The sequence below is a fragment of the Bombus vancouverensis genome, chromosome 10 (genome assembly GCF_051014615.1).
Source record: "Bombus vancouverensis nearcticus chromosome 10, iyBomVanc1_principal, whole genome shotgun sequence".
NCBI classification, from domain to species: Eukaryota; Metazoa; Arthropoda; class Insecta; order Hymenoptera; family Apidae; genus Bombus; species Bombus vancouverensis.
The window spans coordinates 13,273,123-13,279,122 of NC_134920.1; the positions used below are offsets into that span (position 1 = coordinate 13,273,123).

At 34.3% G+C, this 6,000-nt stretch overlaps 1 non-coding gene across 1 annotated transcript; it reads right to left on the reverse strand.

Annotated features, from left to right (window-relative positions):
• Window positions 1-3,094: 3,094 nt before the first annotated feature.
• On the reverse strand, window positions 3,095-3,167 carry TRNAT-AGU (transfer RNA threonine (anticodon AGU)). The gene has a single exon. It is a non-coding gene; the product is annotated as a tRNA-Thr (tRNA).
• Between the last annotated feature and the right edge of the window lie 2,833 nt (window positions 3,168-6,000).

Sequence of the window (6,000 nt, forward strand, 5' to 3'; positions counted from 1 at the left end):
GTCACCGCTATATTCGATCTCGTTTCGACCACTTAAGATCCAACGTTTTGCCGTGCACTCTAAAAAATAGTTGGAAATGTATCATACTTCTAACGAATCGATTCGAACAATCTTTCCAATCTTATTTCATTTTTTAACCATTTTCTATGCAAAGTAAATTTGATTCTTCGGTTTGTCGATCAGCTTTCTCTAATAGGAGAATGAATGAATAAAAACGTTTATTTCGTGGTAATTTAAAAATTAATAACGCGAGGAAATTTATAATTGCAAAATCAAAAACTACCGTTCAAATCTCCAAAAATGCATCTTGAGAAATCTATCGAATTTCTATGAAAAATTACGTACCGATCATTCCGATTGCTTCGATAGTACTATCGAAGAGAAATTGATCGTGTCGATGAAACCGTTTCTATTCTAACGACGTTACTAACGATCAAAGCTATAATCTCGAACTCTATTCCAAAGAAATATAAAATTGGAAAAGTTTATCTGTAGTGAGATTATTAAAATCAGTAATGATCGACTTCTTAACCTCTCGATATAAGAGAAAATTAGGTTTGTGTCGAGAGAATTATAGACGACGCTAATTTAATTTTCCCTCGTTTCCTTACGGTTCGCGAAAGTCTCTTTGTACAGAGGGAATCCAAGATGGGAACCAATTCAGGATTCTGCTGACCAGAGGTAACGAAAGAGAAAAGTTTCTCGAAAGCAAAAGGAATAAAACGACGTAAAAGTTTGTGGACTGACGTTTCTGAATTGCTGAATGTCAGCGTTGCACAAATACCAATCGTCGTTAAATTTTTACGTAATTTCTATTATACAAACGATCTTCTAATTTCATCGACGTCGAAATTATTTTTCTTAAAAACCTCTTAAAATATACTTTCCATTCCATAAAAAATGTTTAACGACGTTATTAATTAAAATGTCCCTTGGTTCCGCGTGAATCGATACATTGCTCTTTTCTGCTAACCCATTTTTCGCAAGGAGAACCTATATACAGGCTATATATGTGACATTCTATCAGTTAAGCCACCCCACGTTGTCTGCTGATCTAATTTAATTGACACCCTAATAGCGAGCCTGCACGACTGCTAAAGTTCCGGGTACAGTGCTCGAGCGTTCGAGGAGAAGGATGAAAATATAAGGGTGGTTAGCTGGGAGACGCATGGGGCGAAGACAATTGAATTTCATGGGGGTTTGGCCGCTTAACCAGCTAATTGGTTTGTTCATGTTACTGCAAGTACATAACTCATCCTCTATCGGATCGTATTCGAGGTCTGACTACATTCTATATCCTTTATTTATTTTTTTTTTTTATAATTTCTTTTCTTTGTAATGGAATTAGAAGATATAAAACTCTGATTTTACAGCGGATAGATGCAGTAGAATAATATCTGCAAGAGAATATCCTTCGGCCTACGTTGTAAAGCGTCTTAGCCGAGTTTAAAATTGCACGTACGAAGTAAATTTTTATTGCCAATCTTGAACAACTTTCTGTCCTTTTCTTTCCTAAGGAAATTTTCCATACTCTTAGTAGATTGTTCTTCTACATTTTACAGATCAGACTATCCTACGAAACTTAACATTTATACAGAGACGAAATTCCATATTGTATTCGTAGCGTGATACGTAATGTTTAAATAACTCTTTTTATTTTTGGTAAGTAGACAGATAGTTTAATAGAATATTCTATATATAATCGCATATTACATATATATTCTGGAAATTTCTACATCTTGAAATTTTCCCAGTTCCCAATACATTCACAGTTTAGAAGATAATAAATAAAGCATAGTAATAGAACTTGACATTGTGTTTCGTGATAAATTATCCGAATGTGATCGTATTTCTCGCGGCTAATATTTGTAAGATTTAAGCATAAGTTATAAATACGAAGAGCGAAATATAAATAGAAATTGTAAATTACGCGAATCGGGCTTTACTATGTTTTCGCAGAGAGAAGTACATAAATGAATTGCTCGCCGCTATTCCAGCCAGGCAAGCCACTAAGAAGAGAAAACTGTGCCCCTTTACGGCACTTTCATGAAGTGAATATTTAACTTTACGTCTTGCGGGTTAAAAATGCTGACCCGCCGGCAGAGGTTTAAAAAGTTGGCGAAGTACCGAGATAAAAGATAACGGCTGATAAAACTTGCTCAAAGTTCCGCGACAGACTTTGTGGCACTCGCGTTAGGCACGTCGAAATTACATCGTATTCTTTCAATTAAAAAGTTCTCGTCGCCTTTTTATAAGCAATCATCGACGGTTCCCCCTAAAATTTTCTGTGGCAAATACGCTTTTACAGAAAAGTTGTCGTTTTCATCTACGAACGAAAGAAATTTATCGCTTAAATATAAAATTTAATAAATACATGGTTACTATACAATTACACAGTGAACGGTGTTCTACCAATTAATCGATTTTCGTCGTTTTTTTTACAACTAACAGTCGGTGGTTTCTTCTCAAATTTCTTACGATTACGTATTTTAATAAAATCATTTTCACCGTCGTATAAAATAATTTCAATTGTTACATGTAAAATATTACATATGCAGATTCTAGTTATATTGCCAATTAATGAAACGTCGATTAATCTTGTTTGAAAATAAATATTTTAGTCGCTTATTACAAAATATTTATATTACGATGTTTGTCATTAATATTTATATACGTGCAAAATTAACCTTCAGAAATATTAATACTTTATGGATTTTCATAGATGGTATTTAATACAACATTGACTCAATTATTTATAGAAAACATTGCGATAATGTATCGTAGATAGATAATACAACAGAGTAGAGTTCGTATCTCGTACACAACGAAATACGACTATTACGAATCATAATTAAAATTAGCATTTAATCGTTATGCATACATAGAAATACGTAATATCTTAAAATGTCTGTTCTTATTAGTCATTTAATAAAATACATTTCCCCCAAAAGATTAGATAGTAAACATATTTGAAATATTTCTTTTATATATTACTAAGTACAAAGAAATCTTTGTATTATCGTGTTCTATACCTTTTTAATAGAATAAAAGAATACAAAAAAAAAGTTCTTAAACATTGGTTGTTATAGGAACAAGGCCCCGGAGGGATTCGAACCCTCGATCTCCTGTTTACTAGACAGGCGCTTTACCAACTAAGCCACGGCGCCATTGAAACGTGTTGGTATTTTTATTAATTTTATCGCAACGATGAACGATTTGCGAATAAATTTCAATATTTATATTAATTTAGAAATATTACTTGCAAATCGTTAGAAAAGTTCTCGGATAGTAAACACGATTTAAATGCAACTTTCTACCGTTTATTTTCCTTGCAAATTTACGAAAGTGATCAAAGTTGAAGATTTATAGCGTTCAAGTGCCTAACAAAGTATATATCAAAATTATGAAACAAACACATTTGCTCATGCTGAAAATCTTGCAACACGTCACGCTATATCATTTTTTATTTCAACATCGACTACTCGATCGTTAATTAGGATTTACTTAGATAAAACTGAAATACCGTTGGAAGTACCTATATACGTGATTCATTTTGCTTCTGAAACGAATTTTCTACGTTTCTTATTGTTAGCTTGTTTGCGTAGTTTCTTCTTCTTGGAATCTTGCGCAGGAGATATCGATGTATCGAAACTAGAACGTCTGTCACCTTCCTCTTTTTCCTTTGTCGTCTGCTTCTCTTGCTGATGCCTCGTACATGTGCCTCCCTTTGCAAAAGAAGAAAAACATTATTGAATAAAATGATAGGAATTTGAAAGTTTATCAGACAATATACGCAAACTCTAACTCGCGTTCACTTGGACTAGCTACGCTTATGCGTTACGCTGGTTAATTGGAAATCTCTTCGTTTCAAGGTCTCTTCGCTCTTTACTTGCAAGAATTAGAATATTTACATATGTAGACGTATGTATAACTTGAGGGGACTCAATTTACGAACTATCGTTATGAATCGTCATAATTATGCCATATTCTATTTACCATAATATACTATAATATAATATGCAGAAAATTATAAGAAATGTACGCGTAAATTGCACAGAAAGCGATATGTACGGTACATAAACACAGCTTTCTATATAATAACTTTCACACTTTTTATATTTTACAATTAACTTTCCAATTATATTTTCACTTACATCTGTCATCCGTTTATTACGTATTAACTTATTTAATTAACCCGCTTCTCATCAAATCCGAGTCTCTTCAAAGTTAAAATCATAATTCACTTTCATCCTTTGATATATCTGTGTATCTACATCGAATCATCCAATAAAGTAATATATAAGTACCAGCAATCTGGTTGTACTTTCTGTTTCTTCAATTTGATTGCCTCTTTTGTGAATAACTAACACGAAGTTGTAATCAAGGTTTCTCGTATCAAAAGATTTCCTCGTGATTAGGTCGAAGGAACAAATTAAACACCTAGCTCGGGGCGAAAGAATATTTTCTCTTCGACGAGAGTTATCTCGCTTACTTCGTTAATTGCTAATATACAATCCGTGAAACTGGATTGGTCGAATTGCGATCCATTAATTTCGCATTAATTCGGTCGTTCATATTGAAAACATCGCGCAAGTATCTGCCTCGAGCTTTTTAATACGTTAAATATTAAGTCGGATTCCCCCGGAACTCGTTTCATTTGATCCGTGCACCTTAAATCACGTACTTGTTTTGTTCTCGAATTAAAGTTCGACTTCATAGCACGACGACTGTTTCTTTAGTTTCTAACGTTTAATAAACATCTGCAGGATTTTTGCCAGGCTTTGATAATTTCTATTTATATTTCTATAATGTATTATGAATATTAATCTTATTATTAGATACACAGGAAGCCCCGGTTTTAAACCACTTCACCGGTTTATTCTGTGAGCGGAAACAAGCAAAAAATGTTATATAATCATAAGACCGCAAATGCTCTATAAAAGGGCTATAACAAAAATATGGAACCTAAAGGCAATAGACGAATATTATCGTGAAAGATGGATCGGTCGGGGAAGACACATTGTTTGGCCCGCGAGATCGCCAGATCTTACACTGTTGGATCTTTATCTATGGGGAACGATAAAGGCGACAGTGTCTCGCACAAGAATTGATTCGAGACAAGAACCGATATAAAGGATTCATGGTGCATTCGGTGATCTGAAGCAAAATAACCATGAAACTCGGAGAGTGACAAAATCAATCTGCCAAAGATATGAAACGTGTATTCGAAACGAGGGATGGCATTTTGAAACGTAAAGACCTAACTCGAATTGATTAGTTTTCCTATCGCGTAACTTTTTTATAAAGCCTTTGCAAACCTACGTTTATATAATTTCTTTTTCCTCTTTCTGCTCGTAACACAAAGTTAGGGTGAAGTTCGATCGTTTAAAGCCGAGACATCCTGTATGTTTAATTCAATGTTTTTACTATATATTTACTTTATGCATATAAAGAAACGCGTGGGAGACATAAATAGAGATTTGCCTTTTCCTACGGATCTGGGTTTTTAGATTTTACCATTCTAAATTTTTACAACAAGTACTTTATTCTGGATATTTTATACATTTCTGCATAGACTCGTCCCTGTATGCAGCGTGAAAAGAGAAGCTCGTAGGAGCCAAGAGATTCGAGAAATATAGCAAGGAGATAGATGTATGGATAAAGAGTAGACGAGGGAGGCAAGAAGACAGAGAGAAAGAGAGTATCGGGGGTTCCTCGTAAATTCTCGCGAATAGCTTCAAGTAAAATATAGAGGTGGCTACGTTCCGCATATGTCATTCCTGCTCTTTCTCGCTCGCTTTGCGAATACTCGCGGACGATCACGTACAGACGGATAGGTGTGCAGATGTGTTTTAATCCAGTGCTTCTCAAATTGTTTTACGACTGAAATCGCCATTGTTGTTCCGTGCGATAGTCAACGATCATTATACTATACCACTACATAAAAGACAAAGAAACGCAGTAAAAAAATAGACGTGGAAGGAATAAAAATACGTGTGA